This window comes from Engystomops pustulosus, chromosome 2, assembly GCF_040894005.1.
Source record: "Engystomops pustulosus chromosome 2, aEngPut4.maternal, whole genome shotgun sequence".
NCBI classification, from domain to species: domain Eukaryota; kingdom Metazoa; phylum Chordata; class Amphibia; order Anura; family Leptodactylidae; genus Engystomops; species Engystomops pustulosus.
In genome coordinates this window covers 240240587-240267937 of record NC_092412.1, presented here as the reverse complement: position 1 = coordinate 240267937, position 27351 = coordinate 240240587, and the positions used below count along the sequence as shown (strand labels likewise).

Sequence of the window (27351 nt, the reverse complement as noted above, 5' to 3'; positions counted from 1 at the left end):
CTGTACAGAATGACAAGGTGGCCATTTAATTAGATAACTATATTGCCTATTGTAGTGAATGTGCTACCATATAAAAACAGAGCGGCATTATCTTTGGATGGAGTGTTCCTTTAAGCCTATTAAATACAGACTACGGCTTGTCCTTACAGACAGTTTCAAAACCCCAAGACCATGATCAGGCTTCTAGCTCCAATAGCAACCCTATGGCAGGGGGTAGTAGGGGCTACAGGCCACCATAGCTGCCTCAATTACCCTTGACTGGGGCAATTAAGGGGTTTATCTGAGTAGGACCCAAATTATGTGTTAAACTGATCAACGCCACTGATCAAACTGAGTTATTCACAGTTCTATCGCGATTACAAGGACTATTATACAGGGCTAATCAGGACGAGCCAGCACGTCAAGCATTCTAGAGCGGCTAATATATTCCACATCTGTACTATGCACCATTGTTCCCTTTGTCTTTTATTTGTACTTTTTAGGTGAACATTTGCTTTATGTAATAATTATGCGCCATCTATTTTTTAATTTTCCCTGCAAGAGAAAGTGTTTACTATTATGTCAATATTTGCATTTTCTGCAGTTTTTAGGTCTACGCTTCCATTTACATACAAGTTCGAAGTCTAATTTCACCAGATACTACAACGGCACTAGAAGAGAAAATCTAAATGGTAATCATTACTCGGTGAGACCATTTCTTCCATTGTGCGCGCTCCGCGGCATGCAAAGCAGCAATTCACGTCTTCTAATTTGCAGAAAACCCTGATTGATTAATGTCAGAGTAACCTTGAAGATCTAATTATTACCTAAATTAATTCTATTCCTTGCTTTGTTACCATTTGTTCATTATTTTCTTTCTTGCAGTAATTGCCACGGTATCTCTCAAGTAAACAACAGCTTTGCCACCAAAAGTTTATTGACTCTCACAATTGCTTACATTGTTAATTTACAGGCTTGGTCTCTTGAAAGTCAAGTAAATGGTCATTTGTTTGGTAGAAACTGTTTGTGTTTCTTCAATCTCAATAATTACCATAGTGTAATGCTTTATCCTAATGAACTATTATAGCTATTTATATTATTTGTCAATATTATGATCTCTTAAAATATACAGATGAACCCGTAGAGGTCACAGACAGTTTTGGCCTTCAGGACACAGCGACTTTTTTGCTCTTTTATGTTTCTAACTGTTAATGGTTGTAACTTATTCATTGATTTTTGCAGGCTGAGGGCTTGTTTTTTGTGAGAAAAACTGTAGTTTTTGGTGTCATTCGTTTAGTGACTGAATTTTATTAACTCTTTCTCTACGGGTAGTTTCAAACTGCCATGTGTGCTCAGCTTCCGTTGTGCATCCATTCCGTTTTGTCTGCGTCTGCAAAAAACAAACAAAAAAAAACAACTGAAGGTTTAACATTGCTTTGAGAATATCATACCTGGTTTCTCAGCCTCATCAGTGAAAAAAAAACTAAAAACGGACATTTCATCAGTGTTTTTTTTGCACACCCATAGACTTCTATGGGCTTCCGTGATCATCAGCAAAATATTTCATTTTTTTTTTCATTTTTTTTTTCACAGACAGATCAGTGAAGAAAAAAGCCAATGTGAAAATATCCATTGAAAACAATGGCTTTGTGAGGCACTCGTGGAAATCACTGAACCGCAGATGTAAAAACTAAAGCCAATGTGAAAGAGCCCTAAAAGATGAAAAAAACACAAATTTCTGACAGTTTATTTTTAATTTCAAATTTTATGTCATTCTCCTTATGGCTTATATGACTTGTTACTTGTTCTGTGGGTCACTAATAGATTCCAACAATAACGTAAATTTATAAAAACTTTAGTTTGTTTTATTTGCTTGTGCTATACAAACAAAAGACTATTCCTGAGAAAATAGACGTTTAAAATTATGCTAATTAGCCAGAACGGCTATGGTGCTGTTACCAGAACCCCTACATGCTTTAGCTTCACAGGCTGTTACACTCTTTCCCCTCCTTTTCTGCCCCCTCAGAACTTACCCCTCCCTCTACCTGATTTAATCTCACTGCAGCAGAGGAAGTTTCAGCAGATAGTAGGATATGGAAACTGCTCCTGTACAATGTAACAATCCCTGACTCTGCAACACGCAGCGCTCTGATATCTAGCTGGCTAATTAGCATAATTTTGAAAGTTGATTTGAGGAGAAAATATAAGAAGATTGCCACCGTTATGGTTACTGGATCTATAAGTAAGTGTCCCTAGTTTATCATGCTTGGTTAACATTGTATGCACAGTGGAGACTGTCCCTTACACATTCCTTCACCATTAGGATTGCCCAAATTGGATCCTTAGAGAAGAGATTAAAGTAAGAGATTAAGTAAAAAACTGAAAAAAGTTGTGCTGATGTTTTTTTTTCCCCCAAATCTACCAGTCTGTAAAATTTTACTGGCTCTATATCATTTTATCAAAAAGATTAAAAACACAATAGTTTATAATATTGATTTAGCATAATGAGTTCTCTTTAACTGGCATATATGAAATACTGTATTGTCATGAAGTGTGTTCTTGTGGGTTGAATCCAAGGGCAAGAGACTAGAACTTTCACCATTATTAAATGTTATTATCATCTGGGCATGTGCCTACATTTCTTAAATTTTATGCTAACAAAAATTTCTCATGTAAAGATTATTTCCCATAAATATAGCCATTTCATCCTTAAGAAATAAGATTGTTGTCCTTGGATACAACCGCAGCTGCTGGAGGAATTGGAGGAAACTAATAGTTTTTGCTTATGAAATGTCTAGGAGTTACTGTACGTCCCACAGACATCCTGTGGTAATGAACGCTGAATCCAGGTGGTCGGTTGCCTCAATAGCAGATGTCTAGCCATTTTTGCCAAGGTTCGGGGATGGTCGTATCCAAGGACAGCTATCTTGTTTCTAAAGGACAACAGGACTGCTTTTACAAGAAATTATCTACACACATTTTTTTAAATAAAATACAATTGAAGAAATCTTATGAAATATCATCGCCTGTAGACTAAATGGTAAAATGTACTTTTTGGGTTCTATTTCTTATTTAACTATTTTTTTCCCTGTAGAAGCCTTTTGTGCATGAAAAATAGAACAGAGAAAATCTAATATTCTATGTCTACATTTAAATTCCCTCATGAATTTCATTCAAGCAGATTACATTTCCAAGAGTTACAGTTCACGTCTGACAAGCAACATAAAATGTTGAGAGCAGCAAGTGACAATATTGTTCGGATATCTCTTTCATTATCTAACACGATTTACTCTATAATTATTGTGGTACGTAGAAATTATCTGCTATGCCTCAGGTTTAGCTAAATTTTCCTGGCTGGATCAAGAGCTTTATTTTGATCTCTTACAGGGGTTTCCTGAAAATTGAAAATTTCTTGAAGGGGGGAACATTTTATAAAAATAAAACAAAAAAGGGACTCCAATTATTACTCTTGGTGCCATCATAGTTTTGCCCTTATATAAATCACTGGTCGGACCACCCATGGAATATTGTGGACAGTTTTGGGCACCAGTGTCTAAAAAGGGCATAGTAGAAGTGGAACTGGTGCAGAGGAGAGCAACCAGGATTATTGGGGGACTAGAATACAATGACAGATTACATAATTTGGGGTTATTTAGTTTAGAAAAAAGACGCTGAGGGGAGACCTCATTACAGTGTACAAATACCTAAATGGGAAGTGCAAGGATCTCTCCACAGATATTTTTATACCTAGGCCTGTGACCAGGACAAGGGGCATCCTCTACAGCTAGAGGAGAGGCAGTTCTACCATAGACAGGGGACATCCTCTACTCCTGGAGGAGAGGTGGTTCTACCATCACTATAGACAGGGGGCATCCTCTACACCTAGAGGAGAGGGGTTTCCTCCATCAACATAGACAGGGGGTATCCTCTACACCTAGAGGAGAGGCGGTTCTATCATCACCATAGACAGGGGGAATCCTCTACACCTAGAGGAAAGGCAGCTTTACCATCACCATAGACAGGGGCATCCTCTACACCTAGAGGAGAGGCGGTTCTACTATCGTCATAGACAGGGGACATCCTCTATACCTAAAAGAAAGGCAGTTCTACCATCACCATAGACCAGAGGTATCCTCTGCCGCAGGAGGTTGTTATGGCGGACACTATGTACATGTTCAAGAGAGGCCTGGATGCCTTTCTGGAGAAAAAAACATTCATTTAGTTCTTAAAGGATGGACTTGATGGACTTCTGTCTTTTTCCAGCCTTACATACTATGATACTATGATCAGTCCCATCAGAGTAAAGTCTTGACATCACATTCTTTTTAGCATATGACCACTGAGGGCATGAAGAACTGGAGCATCTGATGGAGCTTTTTTATTTATTTACAAAACTAGCCCCTTTAGATTCCTGGAACCCCCATTAAAGACAAGGTACAGAGATGGATCCTTCAGTTTTTTAGGGTTTTCTCAGACAAATTGTATCACCTTCCCTTCAGTAAATTTAAAAGAGAATGTAAATTACTCTAAAGTAAAGATAAGTAGAGATGAGCGAACATACTCGTCCAAGCTTGATGCTCGTTCGAGCATTAGCGTACTCGAAACTGCTCGTTGCTCGGACAAATACTTCGCCCGCTCGAGAAAATGGCATCTCCCGCCGTTTTGCTTTTTGGCGGCCAGAAACAGAGCCAATCACAAGCCAGGAGACTCTGCACTCCACCCAGTATGACGTGGTACCCTTACACATCGATATCAGTGGTTGGCTGGCCAGATCAGGTGACCCTGGAATAGACTAGCCGCTGCCTGCGCTGCTCGGATCATTCTGTGTCTGGATGCCGCTAGGGAGAGAGCTGCTGTTGGTCAGGGAAAGCGTTAGGCTGTTCAATTAGAATAGTGTTAGGCAGGAGTGATTCTACAAGAACCCAACAGCCCTTCTTAGGGCTACAATAGCGTTATACATTTTTTTTTTTATTTGCAGCTAGTACCATATTGTGAGGAATTTGCAGGGGGACTTGCTACCGTTGTGTTTAGCTCTTAGTGACACACATATCCACCTCAAACACCAAAGTGGGACAATTTATTAGGGGTTTGATTTCAATTAGGCACAGTCTGCCAGTTTCTTTTTATTTTACGTTTATTTTTTCATAACTCAGCGTCATCTCATCTGGCATAGCAGTGTGCTTTCATACTTGGCTAGAAAATAGCCATAGGAGAATCCAAACGGCTTACTTAGGCCTACAATAGCGTTATATATTTTATTTCTGGTTGATCTGCTGGTGGCTGGCCTTGCTGTAGTGCATCTACTACCATATTGTGAGGAATTTGCAGGGAGACTTGCGACCGTTGTGTTTAGCGCTTAGTGACGCACATATCCATCGCAAAGACCGAAGTGGGACAATTTATTAGGGGTTGGATTTCAATTAGGCACAGTCTGCCAGTTTCTTTTTATTTTACGTTTATTTTTTCATAACTCAGCGTCATCTCATCTGGCATAGCAGTGTGCTTTCATACTTGGCTAGAAAATAGCCATAGGAGAATCCAAACGGCTTACTTAGGCCTACAATAGCGTTATATATTTTATTTCTGGTTGATCTGCTGGTGGCTGGCCTTGCTGTAGTGCATCTACTACCATATTGTGAGGAATTTGCAGGGAGACTTGCGACCGTTGTGTTTAGCGCTTAGTGACGCACATATCCATCGCAAAGACCGAAGTGGGACAATTTATTAGGGGTTGGATTTCAATTAGGCACAGTCTGCCATTTACTTTTTATTTTACGTTTATTTTTTCATAACTCAGCGTCATCTCATCTGGCATAGCAGTGTGCTTTCATACTTGGCTAGAAAATAGCCATAGGAGAATCCAAACGGCTTACTTAGGCCTACAATAGCGTTATATATTTTATTTCTGGTTGATCTGCTGGTGGCTGACCTTGCTGTAGTGCATCTACTACCATATTGTGAGGAATTTGCAGGGAGACTTGCGACCGTTGTGTTTAGCGCTTAGTGACGCACATATCCATCGCAAAGACCGAAGTGGGACAATTTATTAGGGGTTGGATTTCAATTAGGCACAGTCTGCCATTTACTTTTTATTTTACGTTTATTTTTTCATAACTCAGCGTCATTTCATCTGGCATAGCAGTGTGCTTTCATACTTGGCTAGAAAATAGCCAAAGGAGAATCCAAACGGCTTACTTAGGCCTACAATAGCGTTATATATTTTATTTCTGGTTGATCTGCTGGTGGCTGGCCTTGCTGTAGTGCATCTACTACCATATTGTGAGGAATTTGCAGGGAGACTTGCGACCGTTGTGTTTAGCGCTTAGTGACGCACATATCCATCGCAAAGACCGAAGTGGGACAATTTATTAGGGGTTGGATTTCAATTAGGCATAGTCTGCCATTTACTTTTTATTTTACGTTTATTTTTTCATAACTCAGCGTCATCTCATCTGGCATAGCAGTGTGCTTTCATACTTGGCTAGAAAATAGCCATAGGAGAATCCAAACGGCTTACTTAGGCCTACAATAGCGTTATATATTTTATTTCTGGTTGATCTGCTGGTGGCTGGCCTTGCTGTAGTGCATCTACTACCATACTGTGAGGAATTTGCAGGGAGACTTGCGACCGTTGTGTTTAGCGCTTAGTGACGCACATATCCATCGCAAAGACCGAAGTGGGACAATTTATTAGGGATTGGATTGAAATTAGGCACAGTCTGCCATTTACTTTTTATTTTACGTTTATTTTTTCATAACTCAGCGTCATCTCATCTGGCATAGCAGTGTGCTTTCATAGTTGGCTAGAAAATAGCCATAGCAATAGGATAGCATCGTTTGGTTTTAAAAACTAAAAAACACAAAAAAACACAAAAAAAAGTTAAAAAAAAATTAAAGTTCTAACTTTCATTTTCAAAATGTTTAACCCGAGGGCTAGGGGTAGAGGACGAGGGCGGGGACGTGGGCGTCCAACTACTGCAGGGGTCAGAGGCCGTGGTCCTGGGCGGGGTGAGACACCACCTGCTGATGAGGGAGCAGGGGAATGCCGCAGAGCTACACTCCCTAGGTTCATGTCTGAAGTTACTGGGACTCGTGGTAGAGCACTGTTGAGGCCAGAACAGTGCGAACAGGTGATGTCGTGGATTGCCGACAATGCTTCGAGCAATTTGTCCACCAGTCAGTCTTCCACGCAGTCCACCCATGTCACCAAAATCGGCACTCCTCCAGCTCCTGCACCTCAGCCTCTTCCCCCCCAGTCTGCCCCCTCCCAGGAAAATTTGGCATTTGAACCGGCATACTCTGAGGAACTGTTTTCTGGACCCTTCCCACAATCACAAACCACTTGTCCGGTTGCTGCTGAGCAATTTTCCGATGCCCAGGTTTTCCACCAGTCGCAGTCTGTGGGTGATGATGACCTTCTTGACGTAGTGGAAGAAGTGTGTAAAGAGGTGTCCGACGATGAGGAGACACGGTTGTCAGACAGTGGGGAAGTTGTTGTCAGGGCAGGAAGTCCGAGGGGGGAGCAGACTGAGGGATCGGAGGATGATGAGGTGACAGACCCAAGCTGGGTTGATAGGCCGGGTGAACACAGTGCTTTTGACACGGAGGAGAGTCCTCGACCAGAACAGGTTGGAAGAGGCAGTGGTGGGGCCAGACGGAGAGGCAGGGCCAGAGCTGGTGCATCAGCGCCAAATGTGTCACGTAATGAAGATCCCGTGGCGAGGGCTCCCGCGGCGAGGGCTAGATTTTCAGAAGTCTGGAGGTTCTTTAAGGAAACACTGGATGACCGACGGACTGTGGTGTGCAACCTTTGCCAAACCAGGATCAGCAGGGGTTCCACCACTACTAGCTTAGCTACCACCAGTATGCGCAGGCATATGAATGCTAAACACCCCACTCAGTGGCACCAAGCGCGTTCACCTCCGGCCGTGCACACCACTGCTCCTTCCCCTGTGTCAGCTGATAGTCAGCCCCCTGCCCAGGACCCTGGCACAAAAACCCCATCGTCGCCTCCACGATCCTCCACAGCATCCACCAGCGTTCAGCTCTCCATACCCCAGACGCTGGAGCGGAAAAGGAAATATAGTGCAACCCACCCGCACGACCAAGCCCTTAATGTCCACATCTCCAGATTGCTTAGCCTGGAGATGCTGCCCTATAGGCTAGTAGAGACCGAGGCCTTTCGCAACCTCATGGCGGCGGCCGCCCCTCGGTATTCGGTCCCCAGCCGCCACTACATTTCCCGATGTGCCGTCCCAGCCCTGCACCAGCACGTGTCAGACAACATCATCCGTGCCCTGACCAACGCCGTTTCTGACAAGGTCCACCTGACCACGGACACGTGGACGAGTGCTGCCGGGCAGGGCCACTATATATCGCTGACTGCACATTGGGTTAACTTGGTGGAGGCTGGGACCGAGTCTGACCCTGCGGCTGGTCATATACTGCCGACGCCGAGGATTGCGGGGCCTACCTCGGTCCAGGTCTTTCAGGCCTACTATGCCTCCTCCTCCTCCCACCCCTCCTCCACCTCCTCCTCCGAACTACCATCCGTGGGCATGGCGCCATCAGTCGCTAGCTCTAGGCACAGCAGCAGTGCCGTCGCTAAGCGACAGCAGGCGGTGCTCAAACTGCTGAGCCTAGCCGATAAAAGGCACACCGCCCAAGAACTATTACAGGGCATCACGGCGCAGACTGATCTGTGGCTGGCACCGCTGAACCTGAAGCCAGGCATGGTTGTGTGTGACAACGGCCGTAACCTGGTGGCGGCTCTGCAACTAGGCAGACTGACACATGTGCCATGCCTGGCCCATGTGTTAAATCTCATAGTTCAGCGTTTCCTCAAGACATACCCCAATCTGTCTGATTTGCTCACGAAGGTGCGCCGCATCTGTGCGCATTTCAGGAAGTCCAGCACAGATGCTGCCACTCTCAGGGCAGCGCAGCGCCGCCTCCAACAGCCCGCTCACCGACTGTTGTGCGACGTGCCCACGAGGTGGAATTCAACATTAACCATGTTATCCAGAGTTTACCTGCAGCGCAGAGCGATTGTAGACTGCCAGATGTCAACTTCCACCAGAACTGGTAGTCAGGTCAGTCAGCTTCCTCAAGTCTACAATGAGGAGTGGACGTGGATGTCTGATATCTGTCAGGTGCTGAGTAACTTCGAGGAGTCAACACAGATGGTCAGTGGCGATGCCGCCATCATCAGCCTCACCATCCCGCTGCTTGGCCTGTTGAAAAACTCTCTGATCAGCATGAAGTCGGAAGCTTTGCGCTCATCACAAGAGACGGGGGAAGAAGATTCCCTTGTTGATAGCCAAAGCACCCTCAGGTCTGTTTCTCAGCGCATATCGGAGGAGGTGGAGGAGGATGAGGAGGAAGAGGAGGAGAATGTTGGCGAGACACAAGAGGGGACCATTGTTCAGTCCTTCACTGTTCAGCGTGTATGGGCAGAAGAAGAGGAGTTGGAGGAGGAGGAAATGGGCAGTCAGGCCAGTGAGGGGAGTGAATTCTTGCGCGTTGGGACTCTGGCGCATATGGCAGATTTCATGCTAGGCTGCCTATCCCGTGACCCTCGCGTTCAAAGAATTTATTCCAGCACCGATTACTGGGTATTCACTCTCCTGGACCCACGGTACAAGCAAAATCTTTCCACTCTCATCCCTGGAGAGGAAAGGAGTGTGAGAATGCATGAATACCAGCAGGCCCTGGTGCACAAGCTGAAACAGTATTTCCCTTCTGACAGCGCTAGCGGCAGAGTGCGTAGTTCTGCGGGACAAGTAGCGAGGGAGAGTAGGCAAGCAGGCAGCTTGTCCAGCACTGGCAAGGGTACGCTTTACAAGGCTTTTGCCAGCTTTATGTCACCCCAGCAAGACACTGTCACCTGTCCCCAGTCTCGGCAGAGTAGGGCTGATCTTTACAGAAAGATGGTGAGGGAGTACGTAGCTGACCATACCATCGTCCTAAATGATCACACAGCTCCCTACAACTACTGGGTTTCAATGCTGGACATGTGGCACGAACTGGCGCTGTACGCCTTGGAGGTTCTTGCCTGCCCTGCCGCTAGCGTGTTGTCCGAGCGGGTTTTCAGTGCAGCTGGTGGCATCATCACCGATAAGCGTACACGCCTGTCGACTGACAGCGCTGACAGGCTGACGCTTATTAAGATGAATAAAGCCTGGATTTCTCCTAATTTCCAATCTCCACCAGGTGAAGGAAGCTCAACCTGAATAATTTATGCACTCCTCCTCCTCATTTTCCTCCTTCTCCTCCTCTTTGTACACTAAAGCAGAGGAAACTGGCTATTTTTTGACAGGGCCCACTGGCTCTAGCTATAGTACTTTATGCATTTAATTTTTCTGGAGGGCCACCTACCCGGTCCTCTGTTTTAAACAATTTTTGGGAGTGCCACATACAGGCACTCAATCTATTCAATTTTTCTGGAGGGCCACCTACCTGCTCCTCTGGTTTGAAAACTTTTTTGGACTGCCACATACAGGCACTCAATCTATTTCATTTTTCTGGAGGGCCACCTACCTGCTCCTCTGGTTTGAAAACTTTTTTGGACTGCCACATATAGGCACTCAATCTATTTCATTTTTCTGGAGGGCCACCTACCTGCTCCTCTGGTTTGAAAACTTTTTTGGACTGCCACATACAGGCACTATCCAAATTAAATTGTCTCCATAGCAGCCTCCACACGTTGTCTCCATTGCTACCTCCAAAAGTCGTCCATATAGCTGCCTCCATACATCGTCCCCTTATCAAACGAGGTGTATCAGGCAGAAATTTGGGTTGTTTTCATGGATTCCACATCAAAGTTGTTAACTTTGTCGCCACCCTGCTGTGTTATCCACAAAATATACTGGCAAACTTTAATGATTAACCGATATTATTTCAGCGCTTCTTGCGCATCTGTTGATTACACTGCTGTGTAATCCACAAAATATACTGCCAAACTTTTACCATTTACGGATATTATTATTATTGAGGCCAGAACAGTGCGAACAGGTGATGTCGTGGATTGCCGACAATGCTTCGAGCAATTTGTCCACCAGTCAGTCTTCCACGCAGTCCACCCATGTCACCAAAATCGGCACTCCTCCAGCTCCTGCACCTCAGCCTCTTCCCCCCCAGTCTGCCCCCTCCCAGGAAAATTTGGCATTTGAACCGGCATACTCTGAGGAACTGTTTTCTGGACCCTTCCCACAATCACAAACCACTTGTCCGGTTGCTGCTGAGCAATTTTCCGATGCCCAGGTTTTCCACCAGTCGCAGTCTGTGGGTGATGATGACCTTCTTGACGTAGTGGAAGAAGTGTGTAAAGAGGTGTCCGACGATGAGGAGACACGGTTGTCAGACAGTGGGGAAGTTGTTGTCAGGGCAGGAAGTCCGAGGGGGGAGCAGACTGAGGGATCGGAGGATGATGAGGTGACAGACCCAAGCTGGGTTGATAGGCCGGGTGAACACAGTGCTTTTGACACGGAGGAGAGTCCTCGACCAGAACAGGTTGGAAGAGGCAGTGGTGGGGCCAGACGGAGAGGCAGGGCCAGAGCTGGTGCATCAGCGCCAAATGTGTCACGTAATGAAGATCCCGTGGCGAGGGCTCCCGCGGCGAGGGCTAGATTTTCAGAAGTCTGGAGGTTCTTTAAGGAAACACTGGATGACCGACGGACTGTGGTGTGCAACCTTTGCCAAACCAGGATCAGCAGGGGTTCCACCACTACTAGCTTAGCTACCACCAGTATGCGCAGGCATATGAATGCTAAACACCCCACTCAGTGGCACCAAGCGCGTTCACCTCCGGCCGTGCACACCACTGCTCCTTCCCCTGTGTCAGCTGATAGTCAGCCCCCTGCCCAGGACCCTGGCACAAAAACCCCATCGTCGCCTCCACGATCCTCCACAGCATCCACCAGCGTTCAGCTCTCCATACCCCAGACGCTGGAGCGGAAAAGGAAATATAGTGCAACCCACCCGCACGACCAAGCCCTTAATGTCCACATCTCCAGATTGCTTAGCCTGGAGATGCTGCCCTATAGGCTAGTAGAGACCGAGGCCTTTCGCAACCTCATGGCGGCGGCCGCCCCTCGGTATTCGGTCCCCAGCCGCCACTACATTTCCCGATGTGCCGTCCCAGCCCTGCACCAGCACGTGTCAGACAACATCATCCGTGCCCTGACCAACGCCGTTTCTGACAAGGTCCACCTGACCACGGACACGTGGACGAGTGCTGCCGGGCAGGGCCACTATATATCGCTGACTGCACATTGGGTTAACTTGGTGGAGGCTGGGACCGAGTCTGACCCTGCGGCTGGTCATATACTGCCGACGCCGAGGATTGCGGGGCCTACCTCGGTCCAGGTCTTTCAGGCCTACTATGCCTCCTCCTCCTCCCACCCCTCCTCCACCTCCTCCTCCGAACTACCATCCGTGGGCATGGCGCCATCAGTCGCTAGCTCTAGGCACAGCAGCAGTGCCGTCGCTAAGCGACAGCAGGCGGTGCTCAAACTGCTGAGCCTAGCCGATAAAAGGCACACCGCCCAAGAACTATTACAGGGCATCACGGCGCAGACTGATCTGTGGCTGGCACCGCTGAACCTGAAGCCAGGCATGGTTGTGTGTGACAACGGCCGTAACCTGGTGGCGGCTCTGCAACTAGGCAGACTGACACATGTGCCATGCCTGGCCCATGTGTTAAATCTCATAGTTCAGCGTTTCCTCAAGACATACCCCAATCTGTCTGATTTGCTCACGAAGGTGCGCCGCATCTGTGCGCATTTCAGGAAGTCCAGCACAGATGCTGCCACTCTCAGGGCAGCGCAGCGCCGCCTCCAACAGCCCGCTCACCGACTGTTGTGCGACGTGCCCACGAGGTGGAATTCAACATTAACCATGTTATCCAGAGTTTACCTGCAGCGCAGAGCGATTGTAGACTGCCAGATGTCAACTTCCACCAGAACTGGTAGTCAGGTCAGTCAGCTTCCTCAAGTCTACAATGAGGAGTGGACGTGGATGTCTGATATCTGTCAGGTGCTGAGTAACTTCGAGGAGTCAACACAGATGGTCAGTGGCGATGCCGCCATCATCAGCCTCACCATCCCGCTGCTTGGCCTGTTGAAAAACTCTCTGATCAGCATGAAGTCGGAAGCTTTGCGCTCATCACAAGAGACGGGGGAAGAAGATTCCCTTGTTGATAGCCAAAGCACCCTCAGGTCTGTTTCTCAGCGCATATCGGAGGAGGTGGAGGAGGATGAGGAGGAAGAGGAGGAGAATGTTGGCGAGACACAAGAGGGGACCATTGTTCAGTCCTTCACTGTTCAGCGTGTATGGGCAGAAGAAGAGGAGTTGGAGGAGGAGGAAATGGGCAGTCAGGCCAGTGAGGGGAGTGAATTCTTGCGCGTTGGGACTCTGGCGCATATGGCAGATTTCATGCTAGGCTGCCTATCCCGTGACCCTCGCGTTCAAAGAATTTATTCCAGCACCGATTACTGGGTATTCACTCTCCTGGACCCACGGTACAAGCAAAATCTTTCCACTCTCATCCCTGGAGAGGAAAGGAGTGTGAGAATGCATGAATACCAGCAGGCCCTGGTGCACAAGCTGAAACAGTATTTCCCTTCTGACAGCGCTAGCGGCAGAGTGCGTAGTTCTGCGGGACAAGTAGCGAGGGAGAGTAGGCAAGCAGGCAGCTTGTCCAGCACTGGCAAGGGTACGCTTTACAAGGCTTTTGCCAGCTTTATGTCACCCCAGCAAGACACTGTCACCTGTCCCCAGTCTCGGCAGAGTAGGGCTGATCTTTACAGAAAGATGGTGAGGGAGTACGTAGCTGACCATACCATCGTCCTAAATGATCACACAGCTCCCTACAACTACTGGGTTTCAATGCTGGACATGTGGCACGAACTGGCGCTGTACGCCTTGGAGGTTCTTGCCTGCCCTGCCGCTAGCGTGTTGTCCGAGCGGGTTTTCAGTGCAGCTGGTGGCATCATCACCGATAAGCGTACACGCCTGTCGACTGACAGCGCTGACAGGCTGACGCTTATTAAGATGAATAAAGCCTGGATTTCTCCTAATTTCCAATCTCCACCAGGTGAAGGAAGCTCAACCTGAATAATTTATGCACTCCTCCTCCTCATTTTCCTCCTTCTCCTCCTCTTTGTACACTAAAGCAGAGGAAACTGGCTATTTTTTGACAGGGCCCACTGGCTCTAGCTATAGTACTTTATGCATTTAATTTTTCTGGAGGGCCACCTACCCGGTCCTCTGTTTTAAACAATTTTTGGGAGTGCCACATACAGGCACTCAATCTATTCAATTTTTCTGGAGGGCCACCTACCTGCTCCTCTGGTTTGAAAACTTTTTTGGACTGCCACATACAGGCACTCAATCTATTTCATTTTTCTGGAGGGCCACCTACCTGCTCCTCTGGTTTGAAAACTTTTTTGGACTGCCACATATAGGCACTCAATCTATTTCATTTTTCTGGAGGGCCACCTACCTGCTCCTCTGGTTTGAAAACTTTTTTGGACTGCCACATACAGGCACTATCCAAATTAAATTGTCTCCATAGCAGCCTCCACACGTTGTCTCCATTGCTACCTCCAAAAGTCGTCCATATAGCTGCCTCCATACATCGTCCCCTTATCAAACGAGGTGTGTCAGGCAGAAATTTGGGTTGTTTTCATGGATTCCACATCAAAGTTGTTAACTTTGTCGCCACCCTGCTGTGTTATCCACAAAATATACTGGCAAACTTTAATGATTAACCGATATTATTTCAGCGCTTCTTGCGCATCTGTTGATTACACTGCTGTGTAATCCACAAAATATACTGCCAAACTTTTACCATTTACGGATATTATTTCAGCGCTTCTTGTGCATCTGTTTACATTCCCCTCACCCGCCATATCCCAAGCTTATAAGAACGCTACTACACTTAACTTGGTGGAGGCTGGGACCGAGTCTGACCCTGGGGCTGGTCATATACTGCCGACGCCGAGGATTGCGGGGCCTACCTCGGTTCAGGTCTCAAAGGCCTACGATACCTCCTCCTCCTCCCACCCCTCCTCCACCTCCTCCTCCTCCAAATTACCATCCGTGGGCATGGCGCCATCAGTCTATAGCTCTAGGCACAGCAGCAGTGCCGTCGCTAAGCGACAGCAGGCGGTGCTCAAACTGCTGAGCCTAGGTGATAAAAGGCACACCACCCAAGAGCTATTACAGGGCATTCCACATCAAACTTGTTAACTTTGTCGCCACCCTGCTGTGTAATCCACAAAATATACTGGCAAACTTTTATCATTTACCGATATTATTTCAGCGCTTCTTGCGCATCTGTTTACATTCCCCTCACCCGCCATATCCCAAACTTATAAGAACGCTACTACACTTGATCTTATACAAAAGGTTCTTAGAAGTGCTGTTTGGCGAGTAGCCTAGAGACAGGGGCTTGGATTGGCGAAAGCTCGCCTGGCAGCGGAGCGCCAGCTCCATCCCAAGATCCAACTAACATAGTTTTAACTGCAGCACCTTTAATCTACTACTAGTTCACTGCCTCCATACATGGTCCCCTTATCAAACGAGCTGTGTCAGGCAGAATTTTCAGGTGTTTCACCACATACATAGTGGAACTCGGCGCGTCTGTCGCCGCCATGCTGGAGACCTGAAGTTGCAATCATAGAAGCGCAATATGGATGCCCCATACTGTCGCTCTTAATCATGGAAGTCCTCTCCATGGCTGCCTCCAAATGTCGTCCCCTTATCAAACGAGCTGTGTCAGGCTCATTTTTCGGGTGTTTCACCAGATACGTTATGTAACTTGGTCACTATGTCGCCACCATGCTGTGTTATTGACTAAATATACCGTCAACCTTTTGTTCACAGAGGAAATAATTTCAGCGCTTCTTGCTCACCTCCTTTGGTTCCTCTCTGCCACCCATTGGTTGGAAGCCTGAGTCCATTTAGGGTATGTCGCCATGCCACTCTCTAGCCTGCCGCTGCTGCCGCTGCCTCTGCATGAAGTCCCCTATAGTGTCAGGGTCAATTATTGGATGTTTTAGATGCTATCTAGCTTCATTCTGTCACTCTGTCATGCCCATGCTGTTGCCCATAATTTTGGCATAATGGTGCGTTTAAGCAGCCTCAGAGGCATCCATGCATGCTGCCCCTGCTGTTTCCTGTCCATTTCCGTGGTGTTTCCATCCTTTTCTTAGGTTTCCAGGTGTTTGGCCAAGCTTCCCTGTGCAGAGCCTTGGTCCCCTTGAAAAATGCTCGAGTCTCCCATTGACTTCAATGGGGCTCGTTATTCGAGACGAGCACTCGAGCATCGGGAAAACTTCATCTCGAATAACGAGTACCCGAGCATTTTAGTGCTCGCTCATCTCTAAAGATAAGCAAATCTTCCAAGATTTGATATGTAGAAGCCACATCAAATTTCTTTAAATTTTCGGTTCAAGTCTGAATCAAATTGGTCCAAACAGATTTTTGCCCCAGTTGCCCTTGAAATTAGTATATAACCATGTCTTGTCCTTTAAACACTGATCTTTCATTAAGAAACTTCTTTCTCATTTTGATAATTTTATTAGGAAATTTTACATATTATTTCTTGCTCATCCTTCTGGGATGATGACATTTGAAAGATTCATCCAAAGTTAATCAGAAAAGATTTTGATTCGAATCGGTGCCTTAAAAATGTCAACTTCATTTCAAATGTAAGAACCAGCAAGTAAATGCAATCATCTCTACTATGGAGCTCTGTTTTTTGTTACTCTTCACTTTATCATTCCTCTATTGTACCTACCACACCAGTGTTCCCCATACACCAGAATGTGGTCCAATTCATGGCCTGGGCTAATTTAGAGAGAATAAAGAAGGAGCAGTTACTGACTAAAAGTGTAATGGTGTTTCCTGGCCCTGGTACTAATGCTCCTAATGTGTACAGTATCAGTACAATTGTAGTATCTGTGGGCAGTGGCTGGTGCGGTGAGCAGAAGACCCACGGTAAGACACCTCCACCAGTTTTTCAGCCAGCAGCTACTACTGCCTCATCCACATTCTACAAAACCTCAAGAAATTCCCTCCTCATTAACCCCCACAACCACCTACCAATGACTATCACCCTCTTATTATATCCCCCAGTCCCTTGGAAAGTTAACAGTTAAGACTGTATTGGTCTTGGGGCAAAACAGTTTGGGAATTACTGTACTATACATGTTTAAATAGTTTGAAATTTGGATATTTTTACATAAACTAACAGTGTCCAACAGTTTCATGTCCTGTGCAGACACACCCCTCTTACAAGGGGAGAGTTACACCCAATTGTCTATTTATCTATGAATTTCTTTGAGAAATGTTTCCAATTTAAATAAAGAGATGCGCCAGGATTGCTATTTCATGGGGGAATAGAAGTATTTTCAAAAATGTCTTGAGATCTCTTTTGTAGAGAAGAGCGGAACCAATGTTTTTGATGAACATCCAATCTGACATTGACAACCCTAGCAACTAGCAATGGCTATGATCACTGGCCAATCATAGCCATGGCTGTTAGGTAGGGGCATCAATTTGCCATATTGGGGCAGATTTACTTACCCGGCCCATTTGCGATCTAGCGGCGCGTTCTCTGCGCTGGATTCGGGTCCGGCCGGGATTTATGATGGTAGTTCCTCCGCCGTCCACCAGGTGGCGCTGCTGCGCTGAAGTCCGGTGGAATGCCTCGAAATACACCGGCCTATCCTGGATGAAGGTGAGTGAAATTTTCGGGACACACTTTTTTTTAAAATGCAGCGGTTTTTCCGAATCCATCGGGTTTTCGTTCGGCCACGCCCCCCCCGATTTCCGTTGCGTGCATGCCGGCGCCGATGCACCACAATCTGATTGCGTGCTCCAAAATCCCGGGGAAATTCGGGTACAATCGGCGCAAATCGGAAATATTCGGGTAACATGTCGGGAAAACGCGAATCGGGCCCTTTGTAAATGACCCCCATTGGCTGTTTATGCGCCAATCCGTGGGAATATGTTCAGGTCATGCACCCGAACCGCACCCAAATGGGAACACTCAGATGAGGTTGACTCATCTCTACTCTTCTGGAAGGTTCTGGGTGCATAATCTGGGAGAGGTCGAAAAAAGGAGTTCACACTTTTTAACTCTATATCCCTCTACTAAAGGCTCAATATTAATTATTTTTGTTAAATTTTACATCAAAATTTCAAAGTAAAACTTCTTCGTTCTTATACTTTGGTGCTGGCTGGGGATGAGACGAGCCAATAACATCCCTATGTATAAATTTTCCAGCAATGTAAAAGGAAGTAAGAGAATGGACACATCAAAGCCCCGGAATGTGACATCTATTAATCTTTCCTAAACGATGGGACCAGGGTAACATAGCAACAGAGGATCAAGAAATCTAATTTGAATAGAGAAGAATATGATTTTCTTCTAGGCCGGTCAGCTTTCTAGGCGACCATGAGTAAATGGAGACAGCATTGCTTCAGACAGAAACTCTGTCATGTAGTGGAGCCTCTGCAAGACAAGCAGTTGATTCAGCAAGTTGGATCATGGAAATAATCTATAAATTATTCATCATTACTCGGTACCACTGCATTATCTAACCTCTGCTTGTGTGATCCATCAATTCCCAGACTTCCTCTGATTTATAACATACAAGAGACATCTTCTTGGTCTTTTTGCCTTTGAAGGAAATCTTTCCATTGCTTATATATATTGAATCAAATAATTTTATCTGTGCCCTTAACTATGCCAAGACCCCTCAGCCATGAAAAATGAAAAATATACGGAGAAACAGACACACAACTCACCTTACACAGCAAAGATAGATGCCACAAGGCACATAATGGGGCATTTACTAAGGGCTCCACGGGCGCACTTTCATTGGGTTTCCCAGATTTTTCCGCTTTGTGACGAATACCGCCGGGATTTTGGCGCACGTGATCGGATTTTGGCTTTCACACGACAGAAATCAGGGGCCGTGGCCTTCGGACAACCCCACGGATTCTGAAAAACCGCGGAATTTAAAAAACTAAATGTGTAGCAAGATCAAGCACTTACATGCACCGAAAAGAAGCTGGTGAACTCCGGCGGACCTTGGCGCAGCAGCGATACCTGGTGGATATCGGGCACACGGACCTTAGTGAATCCCGGCAGACCCGAATCCACGTCGGACAACGCGCCGCGGGATCGCGACAGGACCAGGTAAGTAAATGTGCCCCATTGTATTAGTACCATTGGAAAGCCATAAGTTCTAACTTGTAACTACTGGGACAGCGTGACAGACTCCCCAAAATATGACTAAGGGACCATCCATTATTTCTTTAGGTCCTTACCTAATGAAAGACATACAGTGGCTATGGAAAGTATTCTTTTCACTCGTTGCAGCCAATTGGTAAGGTAAGATCAAAAAAGTTCTTTTTTGCTCATTAATGTACACTCTGCCCCAATCTTAGCAGAAAAAAACTCAGAATTGCAGATATTTTTGCTAATTTATTAAACTAGAAAAACTGAAATATCACATGGACAGAAGTATTCAGACCCTTTACTGCGGCACACATATTTAACTCACATGTTGTCCATTTACTTCTGATCCTCCTTGTGATGGTTGTACTTCTCTCCTTTGAGTCCAGCTGTGTTTAATTAAACTAACTGAACTTGTTTAGGAAAGGCACACACCTGTCTATAAAAGACCTCAAAGCTCACAGTGCATGCCAAAGCACATGAGAATCATGAGGTTTATGGAACTGACCTCAGAGACAAAATTGTTGCAAGGCACAGATCTAGCCAAGGTTACTAAAGAGTTTCTGCAGCACTCAAGGTTCCTAAGAGCACAGTGGCCTCCAGGACATCTACCACCAAGATGAAGGATTGTAAACCAAGAACAGTGACATATTGATGAGTGCCACATCTGGCATGATATGCTCTTCTTTTTGCTTCTTATGCCCTGCTTTTTTACAAAAAAAGGCCTTTACAATTATGTAAATAAACCTGAAAGGCTCTGGGCACCATAGGTGTAAATGAGCCCACTCATTTGCATAATTTTTAAGGCTTTTTTCCTAAAAACAATGGCATGAGATGTTTCATAAGAGCAGATCTGCCGGGGGGAGCAGGAACACACAAGCATGTAAGCATGCTTGGTTTACAATCCTTCATCCTGGGAGTAGATTTCTTTTAAATGGAAAAGTTTGGGACGATCACATCTCTTGCCAGACCTCGCTGTCCAGCCAAACAAAGCAATTTTGGGTGAATAGCCTTGGTGAGAGACGTATAGAAGAAACCCAAGATTACTATGGCTTAGCTCCAGAGATGTAGTAGGGAGATGGGTGAAGGACAGGATGAAGGACTCCCAGACTATAAGAAACTCTGGTCTGATGAAATTTGGTGTTAATTCTAAGTTGTATGTGTAGAGAAAATCAGGCACTGCCAAATGCAATCCCAACAGTGACACATAGTGGTGGCAGCATCATGCTATGGGGGAAGAGACAGGCCAACTGGTTGCAATTGAATGAAATATGAACGCGGCAAAGTATAGAGATATCCTGGATGAAAACCTCTTCCAAGTACTCTGGATCTCAGACTGGGCCATAGTTTGCTCTCCCAACAAGACAAGAACCCTAAGCACACAACAAAATAACAAGACCTAGTTGAGCATTTCTGGAGAGATTTTAAAATGGCTTCCACAACATTCACCATCCAACCTGAAGGAACTGGAGAGGATCTGCAAGGAAGAGGCAGAGGATCCCCAAATCCAAGTGTGAAAAATTTGTTGCATCTTCCCAAGAAGACTCCAGGCTGCACCAGCTCCAAAGCTTCTACTCATCACTGAGCAGAGGGGGTGAACACTTATGACCATGTGATATTTCAGTTGTCTTGTTTATAAATTCGCAAAAATATCTACATTTCAGTTTTTTTGTGTCAAGATGGGGTAAAAGTACATTATGAGCGAAAAAAAAGAACTTACTTGATCTTAACAATTGGCTGCAATGAAACAAAGAGTGAAACATTTAAAGCGGTGTGAATACTTTCCGTACCCGCTGTACATTGGTTCTGGTGGAGAGGAGGCAGCTGTTCGTATTTATTATCCGAATAATACAAGGTTAACTTTGTCAATAAGTAAACATATAAACCTACATAACCCATTAATGATCACCCTATCGGCTTTCTACGGTGGTCATTAAGGGTACTTCTTCTGACACGACGGCTTTCTATGGCAGTGCTTCAGAAGAAGATTGTGGGACATCGGGTCCTGCAAGTGCCAGTGTCTGGCTGTGACATCACACAGTACAATGTGTCTCGAGATAACAATCTCAAAATTATAACCATTTATCATGATACACGTCATATTCGAAAAATCGAGTCTGGTCATCAAGCTAAAAACAAGCGCCGGTGATAAGGGGTTAAACATTTATAACATTCATAATATACACTATAACAAGAAGGGGTACTCGAAGGCATAATTTATTCAAGTATCATTTTCTTCACCAACAACCTAGTATCCCATGTCCTCAGCCGATCGATGCCTGACCAGGAGAATCTGTCTCCTCACCGGTCCTTTGCAGTGATTAGCAGTCCCATTAAAATTCAGGTTTAGATGACCTAATCAGGTCCGGATTATGATACTAAATCTGAATCCCAGCAAGCACTACTCCTGAGATTAACTACCCACCATGTGGTAGATAAACACATAAATAACACTCCTTGTAAAACATACAGAAAGACTGTTAAGGACATCTACAACCAGACTGAAAGACTGTATGCAAATGAGGGATGCCTGAGGGAATCCAAGCTTTATTAACACCTATGAAGCCTGGAACCCCTCAGGCTCATTTGCATACAGTCCTTCATCCTGGGGGTAGATGCCTTTAATCTCTTTTCCTGTTCAAACCAAATAGTAGTACTAGTACTTCTCTCATTACGTGCAAAATACACATGGGAGATAAGCAGTTATAATGTAGAAGATTGAAGCTTACTATAAAAAATAATAACTCATAGATTTAGGAGGATATAAAATTCTAATATTGCCCCCTTGGATGTAGAAATGGTACAGTCTGTAGCTCCCCATGTGATACCTTACTGATACATCATACGATTGATATTATAGAGCACAGAGCAGGGTGAATCGTACAGGGAGGTGACTGTTTCATGTCAGCAGAAGGAGAATGTACTAAGGGCAATGTATGTCACCACACTCTGTACCTTGATCCCAGTATCCTTGTTCTTGAAAGCGTCAGGACTTCATGTGGATTTAAGGGAACCTGACCAGAGAGCCGCCATGTAATCTAATCCCTGCACTATAGTCCTGGGCAGATTATAGGCCCTGTCTAATGCAAAGTTCTGCTCTGAAACGCATAAGATGGAGTCTACCATATCCTCAAACTGTGGAGGCATCCTGGGGAGGATAGTTAAAATTACACAGGGGGATACTACAACTTTCCACTTGGTAAATGGGCAGCATCCCATCACTGTACGAGCCTATTTGATGCATGGATTCCGATGCTATCGCTTGGGTTGTTTTATGGTTACACGGAGTCTGATTGTAGAAGTTATAACACTGCGGTATTTCTGTAGAACATCAATATATTTCCAGCTTTAGCATGTTCCTAGTCACAGTATTCTGTGCTGTAGCCTGAAATGACCAATACAAGACAATATAAGAGAGTGATGACTGCGGGAACTACAGGACTTTCACATCCCACGTTTCAAATGCTCACTGCAGGTTTTCTACCATTTAGTCTCCTGCTGGGTATTTTTCTCGCCAATAAAAAGGCAGTAAATGTTGACTTTCTACGGAAAAAAAGTGTTTCTACACAAAAAAAATTGCAGCTTATACTCCTGGCAGACACTTCATTTATTTATCCTGAACACAGCATATTCCGCCAATTTTATGATGGGTCATAACACGATTATGACAATATCTGGTGACTTCTTCATTCGTAATACTGCAATTTCTACTATTTATATATATATATATATATATATATATATATATATATATATATATATATATATATACAGTGCCTTGAACTTTTCTACCTTTTGCCACATTTCAGGCTTTCAAGATATAAAATTGTAATTTTTTTGTTGAAGAATCAACAACAAGTCGGACACAATAGTGAAGTGGGACGAAATTCTTTGAAAATTTTAAAATTTTGTAATAAACTGAAAATATAATAATATATAATAACTGAAAAACAATACACTGAAAAGTGGGGGGGTGCAAAATTATTCATCCCCTTTACTTTCATTACAAACTCCCTCCAGAAGTTCAGTCTCTGATCTCTGAATGATCCAATGTCGTCCTAAATGACTGATGATGATAAATATCATCCACCTGTGTGTGATCGAGTCTCTGTATAAATCCATCTGCTCTGTGATAGTCTCAGGGTTCTGCATAATGAAGACCAGGGAACACACCAGGCAGGTCTGTGAAGCTTTTATGGATAAACTGCAGAGATCTACAGCTGAGGTGTGAGAGTCTGACCATAGGACAGCAATCAGTCGTACACTGCACAAATGTGGCCTTGATGGGGGTAAGAAGAAGCCATTTCTCAAACACCACCTGGGAGACACCAAACATTTGGAAAAAGGTGCTCTGGTCAGATGAAACCAAAATCCAACTTTTTGGCCCCAATGCCAAACGATTAAATTTGGCATAAAAGCAATACAGCTCATCCCCCTGAACACACCATCCCCACTGTCACACATGGTGGGGGGCACCATCCCAACTGTCACACATGGTGAGGGCACCATCCCCACTGTTACACATTGTAAGGGCACCATCCCCACTGTCACACATGGTGGAGGCACCATCCCCACTGTCACACATGGTGGGGGCACCATCCTCACTGTCACACATTGTGAGGGCACCATCCCCACTGTCACACATTGTGAGGGCACCATCCCCACTGTCACACATGTTGAGGGGACCATCCCTACTGTCACACATAGAGGGGGGCACCATCCCTACTGTCACACATGGTGAGGGCACCATCCCCACTGTCACACATGGTGAGGGCACCATCCCTACTGTCACACATGGAGGGGGGCACCATCCCTACTGTCACACATGGTGAGGGCACCATCCCTACTGTCACACATGGAGGGGGGCACAATCCCTACTGTCACACATGGAGGGGGGCACAATCCCTACTGTCACACATGGAGGGGGGCACCATCCCTACTGTCACACATGGTGGGACACCATCTCCACTGTCATATATGGTGGTGGCACCATCCCCACTGTCACACATGGTGGTGGCACTATCCCCACTGTCACATATTTTAGGGGGGCAGCATCCCCACTGTCACACATGGTGGTGGCACTATCCCCACTGTCACATATTTTAGGGGGGCAGCATCCCCACTGTCACACATGGTGGGGGCAGCATCATGGTTTGGGCATTTCTTCAGCAGGGACAGGGAAGATGGTTAAAATGGATGGGAAGATGGATAGAACCAAATAGAGGACCATTCTGGAAGAAAACCTGTTGGAGTCTAGACCCCAAGTGACTTTCAGCTGTAATCGCAGCAATAGGTGGTGCTGCAAAGTATTAACTTAAGGGGGCAAATAATATTGCACCCCCCACTTTTCAGTTTATTATTTTTTTACAGAAATTCAAAATATCCAATACATTTTGTTCCTTTTCACAATTGTGTCCCTGTGTCCCACATGTTAATTCTTCACCAAAAAAATAACAATTCAATATCTTTGTGTTTAAGGCCTGAAATGTGACAATAGGTAGAAAAGTTAAAGGGGGCCAAATACTTTTGCAAAGCACTGTAAATATGTAAATACATATATATGTAATTTATATATATTGTGAGAAAGTGAGAGACGTGTTGTGTGGGAAAACTGCTATCTGTTATACAGGCAGATGAAGGGTGTGTGGTAAAAGCCCTGGGTTTGTTTGCAGTAACCCAAGGGTTAATGCAGACATGTGATAAGCAGGAATAGTCTGTTTGGTCCATGTTGGCCTAGCTAACACAGACACATTTGTAATGTCCGTACTGGGCCTGCTTATTATGGAGTAGGGGTAGGCTGGTAGTGGGACTCCTACACCACCCGGGCTTCGGTCCTGGGCTTTTGTATAGCCCACAGGTGCGGGTCACAGGCCTCGTTAGAGCCTGATTTAGTCTGCAGGCCAGAAGCAGTAGGGGAGGCCCTACCTGGAGAGCTGAAGGCTAAGGCTGGCGCCACACGTAGCGCTTTGTCTGCGCTTGCAAACGCAAACGCAGACAAAGTCGCGCCCACCGGGGCGGGCCTTGGCCCAATCGCATCAGTGTTTTTATGGAAACGCCTGTGATAAGGGAATGAGCCGCCGGTGTTTTGCGTTGGCGCCAGCCTTAGCCATTTTTAGCGTTTTTGGCACCAGCCTAAGACTGAGTTCACACAGCAAAGGTAACTGAGTGCCTCCTTATATTCTGCTGACCAAGAGCGTGTGCCAGGCAGCCTGGTACCCGTATAGCTAGGACCTGATATTGTATTAGGCAGTGCCCAGCCGGGCAGGGTTTATTTTTGTGTTGCTTTATATGTGCCAAAACCAAGGCTGAATTGATGTTGTTTTTTTGAAGTGTGAATAAAACACTTTATTTGGACATTAACCCTGCATGTGTCCCTGCTTCCTGCACTACTACTACCAGGCATCTACCTGAGCAATTCCCCACGATATATATATATATATTACACTGGAGTGATCTTTCAGAGGGAACCTCAGGAGTTGAGTCACCAGCCTGGATGCAGGGGCAGGCTGGGATGTAGCTGTTTCCAATGCTGGAAGCTGCAGCTTTGTCCTGGTAGTTCTTTGTCACTCTGTGTATAGTTGCTGAGGCCTAGGAGCTCCTCATGTGGTGAGAGCTGGGCCTAAGAGATCTGCTCTCTAGGAGAGCTGGGTTCCAAGAGCTAGGTCTGCTCACTAGAAGAGCTGGACCTGAAGGGTGCTAACTCCTCCCCTGACTAAGGGTTTAGTTAATCCCTGGTCAGGTGATCCCCTTCTCCAATCACACTCCAGTTCACAATTAAGTGCATTGAGGCATATCATTGGATGATAACGATAAATGATGTTTAACCCTTGCCTATCCAGGCAGTATCTACCGCTGCACAATTACCTATGTATATGTATAGTGTCCTGCAGAGGAGCTGATCAGACTCTCTACCAGGGGAACACACATATTAGGGGCTTATTCGCAACAACTCCTCTGCCTTGCATTGGCAGGGGTGTTGCACATTGTACAAGCACTGTAACCTCCTGTTTCCTCATAGATTGTAAGCTCCTGTGACCATTGTACAAGCACTGTCACTGCCAGTGCCCCTCCTCCTCCTCCTCATAAATTGTAAGCTCTTGCGACCATTGTACAAGCACTGTCACTGCCAGTGCCCCTCCTCCTCCTCCTCATATATTGTAAGCTCTTGTGACCATTGTACAAGCACTGACACCTCCTGTGTCCCCCTCCTCCTCCTCATAGATTGTAAGCTCTTGTGACCATTGTACAAGCACTGACACCTCCTGTGTCCCCCTCCTCATAGATTGTAAGCTCTTGTGACCATTGTACAAGCACTGTCATCTGCTGTGTCCTCCTCCTCCTCCTCATAGATTGTAAGCTCCTGTTACCATTGTACAAGCGCTGTCACCTCCTGTGTCCTCCTCCTCATAGATTGTAAGCTCTTGTGACCATTGTACAAGCACTGTCATCTGCTGTGTCCTCCTCCTCCTCCTCCTCATAGATTGTAGGCTCCTGTTACCATTGTACAAGCGCTGTCACCTCCTGTGTCCTCCTCCTCATAGATTGTAGGCTCCTGTGACCATTGTACAAGTACTGTCACCTCCTTTGTCTTCCTCCTCATAGATTGTAGGATTGTGACCAGTGTACAAGCACTGTCATCTGCTGTGTCCCCTCCTCCTCATAGATTGTAAGCTCTTGTGACCATTGTCAGATATACTCATACCTATACAGCCCTGGTAACTTTTGAGATCCCCTGACTAAATGTCCGCATGATTCTATGTAAAGAGCCGTTTGAGAGCCATTTGAGTGCCAAAAGAGCCATCTCACTCAAAAGAGCCGTAATTCCCATCACTAATTCTGCCCCCAGCACTGGTTGGCTGAGCTCGCTACTAGCCAAGCCCTAGCCATTCAGTGTTGGGTCAAAGGAACAACACTTCCCCGACCACAAAGTGTTCTGTTTAGAGCTGTATGTGATAGAACACTTGTAGTGTCGGCACAGGAGTCATCCTTCAGCACCAGGTAACAGTGTCCCATAAAATGTCCCCTAATAAAGTCTCCCCATTAATTCTCCCCAAACACAGTATTAAAACTTCACCAAATGTCACACAATGACCCCTAATAAAAGTATCCCCTACACAGTC

At 45.7% G+C, this 27351-nt stretch overlaps 1 long non-coding RNA gene across 1 annotated transcript in view; it reads right to left on the bottom strand.

The window, feature by feature from the left end:
• Positions 1-1270: 1270 nt before the first annotated feature.
• Positions 1271-27351, bottom strand: part of LOC140116778 (uncharacterized) — a 66693-nt gene continuing 40612 nt past the window's right edge. The window contains exon 2 of the long non-coding RNA XR_011852956.1: positions 1271-1369. This is a non-coding gene — a long non-coding RNA (uncharacterized lncRNA). The remainder of the gene's footprint in view (positions 1370-27351) is intronic.